At 40.7% G+C, this 21,435-nt stretch overlaps 1 pseudogene; it reads right to left on the bottom strand.

Annotated features, from left to right (window-relative positions):
• Positions 1 to 820: 820 nt before the first annotated feature.
• The window catches only part of LOC107915352 (probable xyloglucan endotransglucosylase/hydrolase protein 23), a 33,493-nt pseudogene continuing 12,878 nt past the window's right edge, over positions 821 to 21,435 (bottom strand).

The raw sequence follows: 21,435 nt of genomic DNA, 5'->3' as shown, positions 1-21,435 counted from the left end.
TTCATTACTTTTCTTTTTATTCTTTCTTTAATCTATTTCCTTTCTTTTGCATAAAATAATGGCCATTTAATTAAGATTTAATACATATTATATATATATGACCATCATGGCCGGCCACCACTTAAAATAAAAGGGGTATTTGACATGCAAGTACAACTATTTGCAACATGCATAAATGGGCCACCTTACATTAGCCTAGCACATTTCTAAATTTTCTCACATAAGTCCTATTTAATAAAATTTCACTTACAATTTACAAAATTCAACCATGAAATTTTAACACATGCATATATACATATTCTAGACAATAAATATCACATTCAAACATTTCGGTGACTCGGTTTAGCGGTCCCGAAACCACTTCCCGACTAGGGTCAATTTTGGGCTGTCACATTAATAATCAAATTGCAACTTTTTTAATTAAATGATGAAACAAAAGATTACCCATAGTTTAGTGGCTAAAGGTGTAGTTTAGCCTAAAATTAATCAAGTCGTTAGTTAACCTCTGATTTTGGAAAGTATAGACAAGTATATGTATAAGAAATTGATTTCTTTGTTAAGTTCCACGATGATTCCAGTAGTCGTTATGAATATATAGGCTTATATTGTTTCGTTGAAAGAAAAACCTTGGTTGTGATTTTCTTATTGAAAGCTATTAGCTAATTCAAAAAAAAACTAGTAATTAACTAGACAAAGAGAAAATTAGCTGTGGCAACTTAAGATGATCTACTAGCATAGTTTTGGTAAAATATGTGTGATATATGTATAGATTTTGTGAAGTCTCTTGGCAATGGGAAGAATTAGAATGTAGCATTTCAGTCTATGTTGTAGCAGCACATTCGAGAGGGAGTCCCTGTGGGAATCGCTTTAGGTCAATGCAGTAGTTGTAAATCATGTAATGCTTCTGCACCTACATCAATCTTTCCAGGCTTGGCGCATCCAGCTGTTTTGCCAGCCATGAATTGGAGTTGCATGGATAAGCCCCAGACCCATAGGCCCAAATACATGCTTGTGTCATGGGTTGCGCATGGGAGCCCGCAACCATGACACATTCGTGTGATCCATCAAGTGGGAAGGAGGTCATTTGGCCCGATCGGACTGACCCATTGCTTGAAGAGATTGAAGGCCCATCTACAAGCTCGTCACATATGGAAACATAATCTTCGAAGATATACAATCGTAGATTTGATATGTAATCTTAGGAGATATGATTTTGTAAATCTTAGAGATTTGATTTGTAGATACCATTCGATCTTAGCCATTCATGTACTTGATCTGTACCGTTGGATTTGGGGAGGCTCTACTATAAATAGAGGCCTCTCCCCTCAATGTAAATCACTTGAGTTTTGGAGGAATAATAAGAGTTCTTGAGAGTATTCACTCAAACATTATTCTCTCTTGTGTTCTTGATATTTCGTGGCTTGTTCTTATTTCGTTCTTCGTTCGCCTTTGTTTGATTGTTGAGTTGCTTTCATTTGTGTTGGTTTTCAAAGGGGAATGTAACACCCCGAACCCGAGACCGACACCGGAGTCGGACACGAGATGTTAACAAACTTTGAAAAATTTTTCCAGACACTGCCCAGTCTGAGTACTAGTCGCTTAAAAAATCATATCTTGAGTTTCACAACTCGAAAATCAGTTTTGTGATTTTTCCCTGAAACTAGACTCATGTCCCCACCTATGTATTTTTTTCTAGAATTTTTGGTCGGGCCAATTAGTACAGTTTATTAGTCAAAGTCTCCCATGTTACAGGGGTCGACTACACTGACCTTTTCCCATTACGACTTGGATATCTCTCTGCACAGAGCTTCAATACTGATGCCGTTTGTTTCTATGGAAACTAGACTCAGAGAGGAATCCATACATATATGGTATGACCCCTAATTATCTCTGGTCAATTTATAGTGAATTTCCAAAGTCGGAACAGGGAATCCAGAAACTGTTCTGGCCCTGTTCCACAAGAACCCGAATATCTCTTACTGTGCTGTTCATATGATTGTTTCGTTACTTTCATATGAAAGTAGATTCATCAAGGTTCGATTACATAATTTATTCACTATTTAATTCCACTCCTACAAATTCTTGTGATTTTTCCAATCCACACCACTGCTGCTGTCAGCCTCTGTTTTCAAAGTAAACCTTACCTATTTTCGGGGTTTCATGGACCAACTAGGGCCTTGTCATACATATGCCCACATATGATCATACTTAGCCATTCCAATGGCTGATCATTTGCTCAACACTTCCATTCCAACCACAACCCAAATTGCATCCTTCTTACTTGTTGACAATGGCAGTTCGGACACAAAGTCCATTGTGACTCGGTCCCATTTCCACTCGGGTATCATGATCGGCTGAAGTAACCCTGAAGGCACTTGATGTTCCGCTTTCACTTGTTGACATATTAAACATCTCGAAACCAAGTCGGAGATGTCTCGTTTCATACCATGCCACCAAAACTGACGTTTCAAGTCGTTGTACATTTTCGTGCTCCCGGGTGAATTGACATTCGGCTACAATGGGCTTCGTTCAGAATCATCGGAATGAGTTCTGAATTCCTTGGAACACACAAACGACTTCTAAACCTCAAACAACCATCATCATCAATCTGAAACTCCGATTCCTTGTTCGGAACACACTCAGCTCGTTTTGCAACCAATTCCTCATCGACTTTCTGAGCTTCACGAATTTGATGAGTCAATAATGGTTTGGCTTTTAATTCAGCTACTAACACATTGTCAGGTAGAACAGACAAGTGTACATTCATCGCTCGCAAAGCAAACAGTGATTTCCGGCTTAAGGCGTCTGCAACCACATTAGCCTTTCCCGGGTGGTAATCAATGACAAGCTCGTAATCTTTCAACAACTCAAGCCAACGTCTTTGTCACAGATTCAAGTCTCGTTGAGTCATCAAATATTTGAGACTTTTGTGATCCGAAAACACATGGCACTTCTCGCCAAACAAATAATGTCGCCATATTTTCAATGCAAACACAATGGCGGCTAGTTCGAGATCATGGGTCGGATAATTTCTCTCGTGTGGCTTCAATTGTCTCGACGCATAGGCCACAACTCGACCTTCTTGCATCAATACGCAACCCAACCCAAGTAGGGATGCGTCACTATAAATGACAAACTCTTTACCCGATTCGGGTTGCACCAAAATTGGAGCTTCAGTCAGATGAGTTTTCAGTTGATCGAAGCTTTTCTGACATTTCTCCGTCCATTCGAACTTAACATCCTTCTGAAGTAGCTTCATCATTGGTGTGGCTATCATCGAGAAACCTTTGACAAATCGTCGGTAATAACCGGCGAGCCCTAGAAAGCTCCGGACTTCGGTAACATTTCTCGGAGGCTTCCAGTTAAGTATGGCTGAAATTTTGCTCGGGTCAACTCGAATACCCGATGCGGATACCACATGACCCAAGAAGCTAACCTCTCTTAACCAGAACTCACACTTACTGAACTTAGCATATAACTGCTTATCCCGCAAAATTTGCAACACTTGCCTCAGATGCTCAGCATGTTCGGTCTCATCTCTTGAATAGACCAAGATGTCATCAATAAACACAACTACGAACTGATCCAAATACGGCCTGAAGATCCGATTCATCAAATCCATAAACACCGCAGGGGCATTAGTGAGCCCAAACGGCATCACTAAGAACTCGTAGTGACCGTACCTCGTTCTGAAAGCAGTTTTGGGTACGTCCGAATCTCGAATCTGCAATTGATAATAACCCGATCTCAAATCTATCTTTGAAAACACCGATGCTCCCTTTAATTGATCGAACAGATCATCAATACGCGGTAACGGATACTTATTCTTTATCGTCACTTTATTCAGTTGACGATAATCAATGCACAACCTCATGGTTCCGTCCTTCTTTTTCACGAACAATACTGGTGCACCCCAAGGTGAGAAACTCGGTCGAGCGAAACCTCTATCCGTCAATTCTTGCAACTGAGCTTTCAACTCTTTTAACTCGGTTAGTGCCATACGATACGGAGCGATCGAAATTGGCGTAGTTCCAGGTACAAGCTCAATGCCAAACTCTACCTCCCGAACAGGTGGCAAACCCGGTAACTCTTCAGGAAAAACATCCGGGTATTCACAGACCACCGGCACCGATTCGGGTTTCTTTTCTAACTCCTTGTCATCAAGTACATACGCGAGGTATGCTTCACACCCTTTCCTTACATATTTCTGGGCCAACATTGCTGATATTACAGCTGGCAACCCCTTTAAGTCCGCAGACTCAACTCGGATTATTTCGTTATTTGCGCACCTCAAATCGATAGTCTTGCTTTTGCAATTCACAACCGCATCATGCGCGGTTAACCAATCCAAACCAAGAATAACATCAAACTCGTCAAACGGCAAAAGCATCAAATCGGCCGGAAAACAGGATTCTCGGATTATTAGAGGGCATCTCTTACACACTTTATCAACAAGTACGCATTGACCCAAAGGGTTTGATACTCGAATTACGAGCTCAGTAGACTCAACAGGTAGAGTCTTACTGGTTGCTAAGGTTTCGCATACATATGAATGAGTAGAACCAGGGTCAATCAATGCAATCACATTAGTATCAAAGAGAGTGAAGGTACCAGTGATGACGTCGGGGGAGGATGCCTCCTCTCGTGCGCGAATGGCATATGCTCTAGCAGGAGTACGGTTCTCGGCTCGATCGGCCGTATCAGAGGCCCCCCTCTGACTACCACCCCTGCCTCCTAAAATTCTCGGTGGTCTACCTCTAGATGTCACTCCACTAGGTCTTGCACCTTGAATCTTATTCTTCTCATCCAGCTCCGTGCAATCTCTAATGAAGTGGTCCTTCGAACCGCATCCGTAACAGGCCCTGCTAGTAGACTTGCCCCAACATTCACCTAGGTGTCGTCTTCCACATTGGGGACATTCAGGTTTCTCGTGACGATTATTGCCCACACTAGCTACCGAAGTAGCTCGGGAGCCCATCGATGGTCTTGCCCTGATGGAAATTCCCGCAGTCGCCCTCGACTTATTAATGTCCTCCCTGAACTTCTTTACAGCTGAGAACGGAGCTTTACCCGTCGATCTTTTACGATAATCTCTAGCTTCAAATTCAGCCTTCCTCTTCTCCTTTCCAAGTTCTTCCGCCTTGCAGGCTCGTTCGACTAGTGTTACGAATTCTTTTATTTCCAAAATACCCATTAGTAGCTTTAAATCTTCATTCAATCCTTCCTCGAATCTTTTGCACATAGCAACCTCATCAGCTACACACTCCCGGGCATACCTACTAAGTCTTACGAATTCATGTTCGTATTCAGATACAGTCATACGGCCTTGCTTGAGTTCCAAGAACTCCTTACGCTTCTGATCAATGAACCGTTGGCTAATAAATTTCTTCCGGAATTCCGTTTGAAAGAAGTCCCAAGTTACTCGCTCGTTCGGGACTATGGAAATCAAGGTCCTCCACCAATAGTAGGCTGAGTCTCGCAACAAAGATACAGCACATTTTAGACATTCATCGGGTGTGCATGACAATTCATCGAACACCCGAATGGTGTTATCAAGCCAGAACTCGGCCCTTTCGGCATCATCAGTTACTATGGCCTTGAACTCCTCGGCCCCACGCTTCCTAATCAAGTCTACAGGTGGCTTACTCAGCCTCACAAGATCAGCGACTGATGGCATTACAGGCTCTTGGGGTGGATTATTCAAATTTGGGAATTGTTGGACAGCCGGGTTGGTTCGGGCATATTGCACGACCCACTCATTCATCATGGTAAAGAAGGCTTGTTTAGCCCCCTCACCTTGATTATTCGCAGATGACTGAGGTTCAACAGGCGGCGTCCCTTGTGCAGGAGCAGCCGCTACGCTCTCAACGTCATCCGCTAGGGTTCTTTCTTCACCGGGATCCATTTACTAATCAAAACAAAAACATTTCAACCGTCAGAAGTCATCACCCTTTTAAACATTAACATTATGGCATGTATAGCTAGACTCATACGTGCTATGGTAGTCCTAGAACCGACTAAACAATAGCTCTGATACCAATAAAATGTAACACCCCGAACCCGAAACCGACACCGGAGTCGAACACGAGGTGTTAACTGACTTTAACCCCTTACAAAATTTATTTTCCAGACACTGCCCAATCTGTGTACTAGTCGTTTTAAAAATCATATCTTGAGTTTCGTAACTCGAAAATCAGTTTCGTAATTTTTCCCAGAAACTAGACTCATGTGCCCATCTATGTATTGTTTTCTAGAATTTTTGGTCGGGCCAATTAGTACAGTTTATTAGTCAAAGTCTCCCAAGTTGCAGGGGTCGACTACACTGACCTTTTCCCATTACGACTTGGATATCTCCCTGCACGGGGCTTCAATACTGATGCCGTTTGTTTCTATGAAAACTAGACTCAGAGAGGAATCTGTACATATATGGTACGACCCCTAATTATCTCTGGTTAATTTGTAATGAATTTCCAAAGTCGGAGCAGGGAATCCAGAAACCGTTCTGGCCCTGTCCCACAATAATCTGATTATCTCTTAATATACTGCCCATATGATCTTTTCGTTACTTCCTCATGAAAGCAGACTCATCGAGCTTCGATTACATAATTTATTCATCAATTAATTCCACTCCTACTATTTTTAGTGATTTTTCAATCTCATGACACTGCTGCTGCCAGCATCTGTTACGAAAGTAACTAGGTCCATCTCATGCCTACCCTTGATCCAACTCAATCGAACATTCGTGCCATTTTCGCATGGCTTAAAGTTTACATGCCAAAATTCAAACACAACGTAATAGCTTATACATGCCAAAATGTTCTTCTAAGCCAACTAAGAAGAAAGTACCAAAACTTGCTATCCGGTGTGATGACTTCGATGACGGCCTGACCCCGCAAAAATAGATGAGTCCAAGCAACCTATAATGGGTGACAAGGAAACACCGAGTGAGTTTATAACTCAGTAAGTCATAAGCAATGCACTACCATCCATCAATAACATTATCACAAGAGGAAACAAAATGGAACGAGACAATTTACTCCATCCATACCGAACCATACCATAGTTCCTCCAACCTATCGATTCAATTTCATATCAATTCATGCATTCACAATCCATATACTCATCAATAGGACATTGAAGCATTTTCATAAATCAATTTATTTTCGTTACAATCAAACAACACAACGGCCTTTCACCCATCCTACGATAAATTTTATGTACGTGACTTCAAGTATAGTTGTCACATAGGTTCAACTTACCGAGCTCAACACCAAGTATAAGCATAGCACATATTAGCCATGTACTCAAGACACTTACCCGATCCGCTGTCCGCGATCGACTCAATAGTGTCGCACACATAGTGTCCATAATGATTCACGAATGTATATTGAGCCTGCACACTCAGTGCTATATAATCAACTCGCACACTTAGTGCTACGTAATCAAATCACACACTTAGTGCTACATAGTCAAACTCGCACACTTAGTGCCGCATGGTCAATTCGCACACTTAGTGCATCATATTCATTTCGCACACTTAGTGCAACATAGTCAAATCGCACACTTAGTGCTGTACAATTTAATCCCGCGCACTTAGCGCCAATCTCATGGTCATAAATGGTTATTCCGCACGTTTAGTGCCGAGATCAACAACTCAGTACATCTTACCTCTTTTCTTTCATTCAACAATTTCATCATCACATACGTACATGCATGTATATATATGTATATTTATTCATTCCATTCAGCATCAATACATAAACATTATGACCATTGAAATAATACCAACTACATGCTTAATGACTTACCTCGTGTTGGGTAAGACGGTTCCAACTCGGCTACTCGATGACCTTTTCTTTGCCTTTGCTCGATTCACCTCCTTTAACTCCTTGAGCTAAATCAAACAAATTTAACTCATTAAAGTCTCATTTTGCTAGCTTATGGCCGAATATGACAAGGAGTTTGATGGGTCATATGGCCACCTTTTAGCTCAAGTACACAATGGTCATATGCATTTTTAATCACATCAAATGATTCAATACAATTCACTCGAACATCAAAAGAGAACCTCAAGGTACTTAGTCCATATACACATTAGACATTAGAGTCACATATGTACGAATTCACGAATCGAGTTCGACATATTAGCTAATTTTCCCTTTAGCCGAACCTTCTAAGTCAAGATAAAGCCATCAACATGCTTACCTTTGGCCGAACATACACATCAACTTAGGTGCTCATTTATGTGGCCGAACACACACATGTCTATGTTAAGGCCGATTGCAACACTCAATACATCCTACAAGTATGGACACTTGCATTGACTAAACACCATTTCTATTATTTTTACTCCAAAGCCGAATGCCTCTCAAGCCCTAAGCTCATGATCCTTTCATCATTAAGCAAGTGTTATAGCACAACTAACATCCATTTTCAATTTGAACACCAACATAAAAATATTAAACATGAAAATCCATAGCCGAAACCCATACATGACATTACTCATTCCACCCATCGAAACAATATTTGTTCAAGACATCAAGCATTTTTATTTGGGTATTACATATATGAGCATTTAGAATTTATATTTTTAGCAAGATCAATTTCTTTCCTCAACACATTCTTCATCAAAACTTAAAGGAAGTAATCAAATTTCCTTCTTTAATAGCCATAGCCGAATGCTCCATCCATCCATCAAAGTTAAAAATTTTGCATGGTCTAAGTAAGAACCATGATAATTAACCTAAAACAAGCTAAAATTTCACAACTTTAACACAATATACTAACCTTATTAAGCATTCAAATGGCCGAAAGTCCTTTGCCCCTATTCCTTCCTTCACATTCGGCTTAGAAGAAACAAAGATGAACACTTAGTTTTCTTCACCCATTTCCCCCCCTTCTCAAGCTTCAAGTGACCGAATGTTTGCCCCAATTCTTTCTTTCAATCCGGCCAAGAAGACAAAGATGATGCTTTGTCTTCATTACTTTTCTTTTTATTCTTTCTTTAATCTATTTCCTTTCTTTTGCATAAAATAATGGCCATTTAATTAAGATTTAATACATATTATATATATATGACCATCATGGCCGGCCACCACTTAAAATAAAAGGGGTATTTGACATGCAAGTACAACTATTTGCAACATGCATAAATGGGCCACCTTACATTAGCCTAGCACATTTCTAAATTTTCTCACATAAGTCCTATTTAATAAAATTTCACTTACAATTTACAAAATTCAACCATGAAATTTTAACACATGCATATATACATATTCTAGACAATAAATATCACATTCAAACATTTCGGTGACTCGGTTTAGCGGTCCCGAAACCACTTCCCGACTAGGGTCAATTTTGGGCTGTCACATTAATAATCAAATTGCAACTTTTTTAATTAAATGATGAAACAAAAGATTACCCATAGTTTAGTGGCTAAAGGTGTAGTTTAGCCTAAAATTAATCAAGTCGTTAGTTAACCTCTGATTTTGGAAAGTATAGACAAGTATATGTATAAGAAATTGATTTCTTTGTTAAGTTCCACGATGATTCCAGTAGTCGTTATGAATATATAGGCTTATATTGTTTCGTTGAAAGAAAAACCTTGGTTGTGATTTTCTTATTGAAAGCTATTAGCTAATTCAAAAAAAACTAGTAATTAACTAGACAAAGAGAAAATTAGCTGTGGCAACTTAAGATGATCTACTAGCATAGTTTTGGTAAAATATGTGTGATATATGTATAGATTTTGTGAAGTCTCTTGGCAATGGGAAGAATTAGAATGTAGCATTTCAGTCTATGTTGTAGCAGCACATTCGAGAGGGAGTCCCTGTGGGAATCGCTTTAGGTCAATGCAGTAGTTGTAAATCATGTAATGCTTCTGCACCTACATCAATCTTTCCAGGCTTGGCGCATCCAGCTGTTTTGCCAGCCATGAATTGGAGTTGCATGGATAAGCCCCAGACCCATAGGCCCAAATACATGCTTGTGTCATGGGTTGCGCATGGGAGCCCGCAACCATGACACATTCGTGTGATCCATCAAGTGGGAAGGAGGTCATTTGGCCCGATCGGACTGACCCATTGCTTGAAGAGATTGAAGGCCCATCTACAAGCTCGTCACATATGGAAACATAATCTTCGAAGATATACAATCGTAGATTTGATATGTAATCTTAGGAGATATGATTTTGTAAATCTTAGAGATTTGATTTGTAGATACCATTCGATCTTAGCCATTCATGTACTTGATCTGTACCGTTGGATTTGGGGAGGCTCTACTATAAATAGAGGCCTCTCCCCTCAATGTAAATCACTTGAGTTTTGGAGGAATAATAAGAGTTCTTGAGAGTATTCACTCAAACATTATTCTCTCTTGTGTTCTTGATATTTCGTGGCTTGTTCTTATTTCGTTCTTCGTTCGCCTTTGTTTGATTGTTGAGTTGCTTTCATTTGTGTTGGTTTTCAAAGGGGAATGTAACACCCCGAACCCGAGACCGACACCGGAGTCGGACACGAGATGTTAACAAACTTTGAAAAATTTTTCCAGACACTGCCCAGTCTGAGTACTAGTCGCTTAAAAAATCATATCTTGAGTTTCACAACTCGAAAATCAGTTTTGTGATTTTTCCCTGAAACTAGACTCATGTCCCCACCTATGTATTTTTTTCTAGAATTTTTGGTCGGGCCAATTAGTACAGTTTATTAGTCAAAGTCTCCCATGTTACAGGGGTCGACTACACTGACCTTTTCCCATTACGACTTGGATATCTCTCTGCACAGAGCTTCAATACTGATGCCGTTTGTTTCTATGGAAACTAGACTCAGAGAGGAATCCATACATATATGGTATGACCCCTAATTATCTCTGGTCAATTTATAGTGAATTTCCAAAGTCGGAACAGGGAATCCAGAAACTGTTCTGGCCCTGTTCCACAAGAACCCGAATATCTCTTACTGTGCTGTTCATATGATTGTTTCGTTACTTTCATATGAAAGTAGATTCATCAAGGTTCGATTACATAATTTATTCACTATTTAATTCCACTCCTACAAATTCTTGTGATTTTTCCAATCCACACCACTGCTGCTGTCAGCCTCTGTTTTCAAAGTAAACCTTACCTATTTTCGGGGTTTCATGGACCAACTAGGGCCTTGTCATACATATGCCCACATATGATCATACTTAGCCATTCCAATGGCTGATCATTTGCTCAACACTTCCATTCCAACTATAGTTACATCATGAAACCATCTATACATTCATAAACACGAATGGTCTAATGCCATACTCCACTTCTACAAGCCATTTTCGCATGGCTGTACACTTATACATTTCATAAAGTACTCGAAAAACAACAATGGGTAGTCCTATACATGCCATATCAAAATTCAACCAAAATAGTACCCAAAAGAGCCTTTGATAGTGTGGGCGACTTCGACTTCAAGATCCCGAGTCCGATAGCTGGAGAACCAAAAATCTATAAAACAGAGGAGCAGTGTAACGAGTAAGCAATTTATGCTTAGTAAGTTTTGAGCAAGGAATTCCAGCATAAACAAAGAATAACACACATTTAGCTAAACAGAATATTTCATAATACGCAATTTACCGATATCAAACTTGCTTCACAACATTAACAACCCTTATGTACATACACAATAGACTAACTTAGCCGAAGGCCGGTAGCTCGTTTATCAACTGAGCGAACATTTATTTGTAAGGGCTCGATTAAATTCAACACATACGTAACATATCCCCATATTGGGATGTTTTTCGAGTATTCGCTGGAATTTTACAGCAAGCTCATTCATTACCAAATCACGTACCTTCGGGATTTAACCGGATATAGCTCCTCGTTCAAATGCCTTCGGGACATAGCCCGGTTTTAGTAACTCACACAATGCCTTCGGGACATAACCCGGATTTAATAACTCGCATGAATGCCTTCGGGACTTAACCCGGATTTAGTATCTCGCACAAAGGCCTTCGGGGCTTAACCCGGAATTTGTATCTCGCACAAATGCCTTCGGATCTTAATCCGGATATATTCACTTAGCACAAAGCCTTCGGGACTTAGCCCGGACAGCATTCAATTAATCATGCACATCTAACAATAATTCATGGCACATTCATATTTCATTTTCATTTGCGAAACTCAAACACAAGGCACATATCGTCCTTGCACATTCGGCTCAATAGCCACACATAGAGCATGATTTAATCACATCGTAATTTAAGCTCTCTTACTCAAGAACTTACCTCGGGTGTTGTCGAACGATTCCGCTAGCTATTCAACCACTTTTTCCTTCCCTTTATCGGATTTATTTCCCCTTTGCTCTTGAGCTTAATTAAACAAATAAATTGATTTCATCATTTAGGTATCAAAAAGATGAGCACAAGGCACTTAGCCCAAATTTATACATTAGACATTAAAGTCTCATACATGCAAAAATCATGCATCAACACAACATATTAGCTAATTTCTTTCCCCTTGGCCGAATATGCATGTCTATTTTTGGGGTCGATTTCAACACTTAATACACACATATACACACTAGTAAAGCATACTCCCCCTTTTCATCAATTTAACACATGCATTGCTCATTAACATGCAAAGTTACATTCGGCCTTAGCACACATCTTGCTAGCCGATTCTTCTCCATTTAGCAACCAATGCACATATGTGCTCACACAAAAATGCTAAAAAGGAGGTTCAAGAATCATCAAGCCATCATCACATGCATCATTAACAAGCTTCATATTTTGCATGCAATGGCATTAACACAACCTCCACCTAGGCCGAATCTTAACTTATCCTCATGCCTCATCACCACAACATCAAACACCAACCAAGAATGATGCATCCATGGTCAAGTGCCAATTCCATCACATAGCAAGATTTAGACCATGGGCTAGGTAGAGCTCAAGCTAACAACTAAAACATGCATGCATCTCATGGAACATCATCAAACATACCTTAGCCTAGCTACATGCATGGCCGAATCTCTTCACCTTTCTTCTTCTTTCCTCCTTAAAATTTTTGGCCAAGGATGAACCAAAGGATGAGAAAATTTTTTTTCTTTGTTTTTCTTTCTAATTTAGGCTAAATGAAGGTGAGAAAAGGATGAACAAAGATCTTCTCCTCTCTTTTCTTTAGCTCACGGCAATGGGGGGGGGAAAAGAATCAACTACACACTTTTTTTTTGTGTATTCATCATACTCCTTTTCATTATTTAATTTCCATGCCTATTATTTTATTTTTTTCCACCCATGATGCACCAACAAAACATGTCTATGACATGTCTTGGCCATCAAACTTGGTCTACCATGCTTGTCATGGCCGACCACTACTAGTAGGGGGGGAATTTGACATGCAAGTCCCCCCTTTGTCCACATGCACTAATAGGTCCTCACACATTGACCTATCACATTTTAGAATTTTCTCACATAAGTCCTATTGACTAAATTCACATGAAATCAACCAAATTGAAGCTTGAAATTTTCACACATTCATAATTACATATTCTAGACAATAAGTATCACATTCAAACATTTCGGTGACTCGGTTTAGCGGTCCCGAAACCACTTCCCGACTAGGGTCAACTTTGGGCTGTCACAACTCACCCCCACTTAAGAAATTTTCGTCCCCGAAAATCTTACCGGTAAATAGGTTTGGGTATCGTTCTTTTATCGAGCTCTCGGTCTCCCAAGTAGCTTCCTCGATCCCGTGTTTGAGCCATAACACCTTTACTAGCGGAACTCTTTTGTTTCGCAACTCCTTCACTTCACGAGCTAGGATACGCATCGGTTCTTCTTCATAGCTCATGTCGACTTGAATTTCAACCTCTGATGGGCTAATTATATGCGATGGATCAGATCGATAGCGTCGAAGCATCGAAACATGAAAGACGTCATGAATCTTTTCAAGCTCCGGGGGCAAAATCAATCTATACGCAACCGGACCAACTCGTTCGGAGATTTCGTACGGCCCAATGAATCTTGGGCTCAACTTGCCCTTACGGCCGAACCTGAGTATCTTTTTCCAAGGTGAAACCTTAAGGAACACTTTGTCTCCCACCTGATACTCGATGTCTTTTCGTTTCAAATCTGCGTACGACTTCTGACGATCCGTGGCTACCTTCAGACTTTCACGGATTACCTTTACTTTCTGTTCAGCATATTTAATCAAATCAACTCCGAAAATTTTACTTTCACCGAGCTCGGTCCAAAACAATGGTGTACGGCATTTACGACCGTACAAAGCCTCGTAAGGTGCCATCTTAATACTTGATTGAAAACTATTGTTGTAAGCGAATTTAATCAAAGGTAAATACCGTTCCCATGAACTACTGAACTCGAGGATGCAACATCTCAACATATCCTCAAGTATCTGAATTATCTGCTCGGATTGACCATCAGTTTGGGGGTGAAAAGCAGTGCTAAAATGCAGCTTGGTACCCAGAGCTTCTTGCAATTTCTTCCAAAATCGTGAGGTGAATCTCGGATCTCTATCCGACACGATAGAAACAGGTACCCCGTGTAATCTCACAATTTGATAAACGTACAATTCAGCTAGTTTATCCAATGAAAAATCCGTACGTACGGGGATGAAATGAGCCGACTTAGTCAGTCTATCAACAACAACCCATATCGCATCCTTCTTACTTGCTGACAAGGGCAGTCCGGACACAAAGTCCATTGTGACTCGATCCCATTTCCACTCGGGTATCATGATCGGCTGGAGTAATCCTGAAGGCACTTGATTTTCCGCTTTCACTTGTTGACATATTAAACATCTCGAAACAAAGTCGGAGATGTCCCGTTTCATACCATGCCACCAAAATTGACGTTTCAAATCGTTGTACATTTTCGTACTCCCCGGGTGAATTGACATTCGGCTACAATGGGCTTCGTTCAGAATCATCGAAATGAGTTCCGAATTCCTTGGAACACACAAACGATTTCTGAACCTCAAACAATCATCATCATCAATTTGAAACTCCAATTCCTCGTTCGGAAAACACTTAGCCCGTTTTGCAACCAATTCATCATCGACTTTCTGAGCTTCACGAATTTGGTGAGTCAATAATGGTTTAGCTTTTAATTCAGCTACTAACACATTGTCTGGTAGAACAGACAAATGCACGTTCATCGCTCGTAAAGCAAACAATGACTTCCGGCTTAAGGCGTCCGCAACCACGTTAGCCTTTCCCGGGTGGTAATCAATGACAAGCTCGTAATCTTTCAACAACTCAAGCCAACGTCTTTGTCGCAGATTCAAGTCTCGTTGAGTCATCAAATATTTGAGACTTTTGTGATCCGAAAATACATGGCACTTCTCACCAAACAGATAATGTCGCCATATTTTTAAAGCAAACACGATGGCAGCTAGTTCGAGATCATGGGTCGGATAATTCCTCTCGTGTGGCTTCAATTGTCTCGATGCATAGGCCACGACTCGACCTTCTTGCATCAATACGCAACCCAACCCAAGTAGGGATGCGTCACTATAAATGACAAACTCTTTACCTGATTCGGGTTGCACCAAAATTGGAGCTTCAGTCAAATGAGTTTTCAGTTGGTCGAAACTTTTCTGACATTTCTCCGTCCACTCGAACTTAACATCCTTTTGAAGTAGCTTCGTCATTGGTGTGGCTATCATCGAGAAACCTTTCACAAATCGTCGGTAATAACCGGCGAGCCCCAAAAAGCTCCGAACTTCAGTAATATTTCTCGGAGGTTTCCAGTCAAGTATGGCTGAAATTTTGTTCGGGTCAACTCGAATACCCGACGCGGATACCACATGACCCAAGAAGCTAACCTCTCTTAACCAGAACTCACACTTACTGAACTTAGCATATAACTGCTTATCCCGCAAAATTTGCAGCACTAGCCTCAGATGATCAGCATGTTCGGTCTCATCTCTTGAATAGACCAAAATGTCATCAATGAACACAACTACGAACCGATCCAAATACGGTCTGAAGATCCGATTCATCAAATCCATAAATACTGCAGGGGCATTAGTGAGCCCAAACGGCATCACTAAGAATTCGTAGTGACCATATCTCGTTCTGAAGGCAGTTTTAGGAATATCTGAATCTCGAATTCGCAACTGATAATAGCCCGATCTCAAGTCTATTTTTGAGAACACTGAGGCTCCCTTCAGTTGGTCAAACAAATCATCGATGCGCGGCAACGGATATTTGTTCTTTATCGTCACTTTATTCAGCTGACGATAGTCAATGCACAACCTCATGGTTCTGTCCTTCTTTTTCACGAACAATACTGGTGCACCCCAAGGTGAGAAACTTGGTCGAGCGAAACCTCTATCCGTCAGTTCTTGCAACTGAGCTTTCAACTCCTTTAACTCGGTTGGTGCCATACGATACGGAGCTATCTAAATCGGCGTAGTCCCAGGTACAAGCTCAATACCAAACTCTACCTCCCGAACAGGTGGTAAACCCGGTAATTCTTCCGGAAAAACATCCGGGTATTCACAAACCACCGGCACAGATTTGGGTTTCTTTTCTAATTCTTTGTCATCAAGTACATACGCAAGGTATGCTTCGCACCCTTTTCTTACATATTTCTGTGCCAACATTGCTGATATTACAGCTGGCATCCCCTCCAAGTCCGCAGACTCAATTCGGACTACTTCGTTATTTGCGCACCTCAAATCAATAGTCTTGCTCTTGCAATTCACAATCGCATCATGCGCGGTCAACCAATCCAAACCAAGGATAACATCAAATTCATCAAACGGCAAAAGCATCAAGTCCGCCGGAAAACAGGAACCTCGAATTTCCAGGGGACATTTCTCAGACACTTTGTCGACAAACACGTAATGACCCAAGGGATTTGACACCTGAATTACGAACTCAGTAGACTCAATAGGTAAAGTCTTACTGGATGCTAAGGTTTCACATATGTAAGAATGAGTAGAACCGGGGTCAATCAAAGCAATTACATTAGTATCAAAGAGAGTGAATGTACCGGTAATAACATCAGGCGAAGAAGCATCCTCGCGGGCACGTATAGCATAAGCTCTAGCAGGCGCACGAGCTTCGGATCTGGTTATATCATCTCTAGATCCTCTCTGACCACCACTAGCATTGCCCGTATTTCCAGATGGTCTACCTCGAGCAGTGGTAGCACCCGGTTTCCCACTCTGATTTTCATTCTGTTCAAACAACCTCGGGCAATCTTTAATGAAGTGGTCAACTGATCCGCACTTGTAACAGGAGCGGTCAGGGAATCTACAACTCCCCGAATGCCATTTACCGCAATATCGACATTTCGTTCTATCTCGACGTTCATTCCCAACACTGGCGACCGAAGTGCCTCGTGTACCCACAGGGGGTCGATCACGATCTCGTCTAAAAAGGCCCGAAGTGCCTCTAAACTGGCCCGCATCATCTCGAAATCTCTTCGATGTCTGTTGAAGAGACCTTCCCGAGGATCTTTTACGAAACTCTCCAGTTCCCTCATCAACTCTTTGCTTTTCTTTTCTAAGCTCTTCGGCTTTACAAGCTCGTTCAACAAGTACCATGAACTCTCGTATTTCAAGAACGCCAACGAACATTTTTATATCTTCATTCAGCCCATCCTCGAAGCGTTTACACATAATATCTTCGGACGAAACACATTCCCGAGCGTATTTGCTAAGTCTAACAAATTTTCGCTCGTAATCAGTAACCGACATGGAGCCTTGCTTAAGCTTAAGAAATTCCTTCCGTTTTTTATCAACAAATCTCTGACTGATATACTTTTTCCGAAACTCAGTTTGGAAAAACTCCCAAGTTACTTGCTCTCGGGGCACAACAGAAGTCAGAGTACTCCACCAATAGTAGGCAGAATCACGTAGCAAGGAGATAGCACACTTTAGGCATTCATCGGGTGTACAAGATAGCTCATCGAGTACCCGGATAGTGTTGTCCAGCCAAAATTCAGCTTGCTCGGCATCATCGCTATCCATAGCCTTAAATTCAGTAGCCCTATGTTTTCGGATTCTGTCAACTGGGGGCTTATTTGACCTTACTTGGTCCGTTACCGGTGGTATTGTAGGTGCGGGGGTAGTATTTGTCGGGAATGGAGGTTGTGGAACAGCCATATTAGTTCGAATGTATTGGTTGAACCAATCATTCATCACGCTATAGAATGCTTGTCTAGCTTCATCATTCGGATTACTAGCATTAGGTTGAGAGTCTGCCGGCACTGTCCCTTGTGCGGGAGCAGGCGCTACACTCTCAAGATCATCAGCTACCTCTCGGTCACGATCGGGATCCATTACTATAAACACATTTACAATTGTCAGAAATCACCACACTATCAAGTAATCACATAAAATGGCATGTATAGCTAGACCCAACACATTACGGTAGTCCTAGAATCGACTAAACCGTGGCTCTGATACCAATTTAATGTAACACCCCGAACCCGAGACCGAGACCGGAGTCGGACACGAGATGTTAACAAACTTTGAAAAATTTTTCCAGACACTGCCCAGTCTGAGTACTAGTTGCTTCAAAAATCATATCTTGAGTTTCACAACTCGAAATCAGTTTTGTGATTTTTCCCTGAAACTAGACTCATGTCCCCACCTATTTATTTTTTTCTAGAATTTTTGGTCGGGCCAATTAGTACAGTTTATTAGTCAAGTCTCCCATGTTACAGGGGTCGACTACACTGACCTTTTCCCATTACGACTTGGATATCTCTCTGCACAGAGCTTCAATACTGATGCCGTTTGTTTCTATGGAAACTAGACTCAGAGAGAAATCCATACATATATGGTATGACCCCTAATTATCTCTGTTCAATTTATAGTGAATTTCCAAAGTCGGAACAGGGAATCCAGAAACTGTTCTGGCCCTGTTCCACAAGAACCGAATATCTCTTACTGTACTATTCATATGATTGTTTCGTTACTTTCATATGAAGTAGATTCATCAAGGTTCGATTACATAATTTATTCACTATTTAATTCCACTCCTACGAATTCTTGTGATTTTTCCAATCCACACCACTGCTGCTGTCAGCCTCTGTTTTCAAAGTAAACCTTACCTATTTTCGGGGTTTCATGGACCAACTAGGGCCTTGTCATACATATGCCCACATATGATCATACTTAGCCATTCCAATGGCTGATCATTTGCTCAACACTTCCATTCCAACTATAGTTACATCATGAAACCATCTATACATTCATAAACACGAATGGTCTAATGCCATACTCCACTTCTACAAGCCATTTTCGCATGGCTGTACACTTATACATTTCATAAAGTACTCGAAAAACAACAATGGGTAGTCCTATACATGCCATATCAAAATTCAACCAAAATAGTACCCAAAAGAGCCTTTGATAGTGTGGGCGACTTCGACTTCAAGATCCCGAGTCCGATAGCTGGAGAACCAAAATCTATAAAACAGAGGAGCAGTGTAACGAGTAAGCAATTTATGCTTAGTAAGTTTTGAGCAAGGAATTCCAGCATAAACAAAGAATAACACACATTTAGCTAAACGGAATATTTCATAATACGCAATTTACCGATATCAAACTTGCTTCACAACATTAACAACCCTTATGTACATACACAATAGACTAACTTAGCCGAAGGCCGGTAGCTCGTTTATCAACTGAGCGAACATTTATTTGTAAGGGCTCGATTAAATTCAACACATACGTAACATATCCCCATATTGGGATGTTTTTCGAGTATTCGCTGGAATTTTACAGCAAGCTCATTCATTACCCAATCACGTACCTTCGAGATTTAACCGGATATAGCTCCTCGTTCAAATGCCTTCGGGACATAGCCCGGTTTTAGTAACTCACACAATGCCTTCGGGACATAACCCGGATTTAATAACTCGCACGAATGCCTTCGGGACTTAACCCGGATTTAGTATCTCGCACAAAGGCCTTCGGGGCTTAACCCGGAATTTTTATCTGGCACAAATGCCTTTGGATCTTAGTCCGGATATATTCACTTAGCACAAAGCCTTCGGGACTTAGCCCGGACAGCATTCAATTAATCATGCACATCTAACAATAATTCATGGCACATTCATATTTCATTTTCATTTGCGAAACTCAAACACAAGGCACATATCGTCCTTGCACATTCGGCTCAATAGCCACACATAGAGCATGATTTAATCACATCGTAATTTAAGCTCTCTTACTCAAGAACTTACCTCGGGTGTTGTCGAACGATTCCGCTAGCTATTCAACCACTTTTTCCTTCCCTTTATCGGATTTATTTCCCCTTTGCTCTTGAGCTTAATTAAACAAATAAATTGATTTCATCATTTAGGTATCAAAAAGATGAGCACAAGGCACTTAGCCCATATTTATACATTAGACATTAAAGTCTCATACATGCAAAATCATGCATCAACACAACATATTAGCTAATTTCTTTCCCTTGGCCGAATATGCATGTCTATTTTTGGGGTCGATTTCAACACTTAATACACACATATACACACTAGTAAAGCATACTCCCCCTTTTCATCAATTTAACACATGCATTGCTCATTAACATGCAAAGTTACATTCGGCCTTAGCACACATCTTGCTAGCCGATTCTTCTCCATTTAGCAACCAATGCACATATGTGCTCACACAAAATGCTAAAAAGGAGGTTCAAGAATCATCAAGCCATCATCACATGCATCATTAACAAGCTTCATATTTTGCATGCAATGGCATTAACACAACCTCCACCTAGGCCGAATCTTAACTCATCCTCATGCCTCATCACCACAACATCAAACACCAACAAGAATGATGCATCCATGGTCAAGTGCCAATTCCATCACATAGCAAGATTTAGACCATGGGCTAGGTAGAACTCAAGCTAACAACTAAAACATGCATGCATCTCATGGAACATCATCAACATACCTTAGCCTAGCTACATGCATGGCCGAATCTCTTCACCTTTCTTCTTCTTTCCTCCTTAAAATTTTTGGCCAAGGATGAACCAAAGGATGAGAAAATTTTTTTCTTTGTTTTTCTTTCTAATTTAGGCTAAATGAAGGTGAGAAAAGGATGAACAAGATCTTCTCCTCTCTTTTCTTTAGCTCACGGCAATAGGGGGGGAAGAATCAACTATGCACTTTTTTTTGTGTATTCATCATACTCCTTTTCATTATTTAATTTCCATGCCTATTATTTTTTTTTTCCACCCATGATGCACCAACAAAACATGTCTATGACATGTCTTGGCCATCAACTTGGTCTACCATGCTTGTCATGGCCGGCCACTCTAGTAGGGGGAATTTGACATGCAAGTCCCCCTTTGTCCACATGCACTAATAGGTCCTCACACATTGACCTATCACATTTTAGAATTTTCTCATGTCCTATTGACTATTCATGAATAACCTCTTGATACAATTCATTCTAACTTACACATCAAATTT

This window comes from Gossypium hirsutum, chromosome A08 (assembly GCF_007990345.1).
Source record: "Gossypium hirsutum isolate 1008001.06 chromosome A08, Gossypium_hirsutum_v2.1, whole genome shotgun sequence".
In the NCBI taxonomy this organism is placed as follows: domain Eukaryota; kingdom Viridiplantae; phylum Streptophyta; class Magnoliopsida; order Malvales; family Malvaceae; genus Gossypium; species Gossypium hirsutum.
Note: the sequence above shows the minus strand (reverse complement) of the source record. Positions and strands in the feature narration are given on the sequence as shown.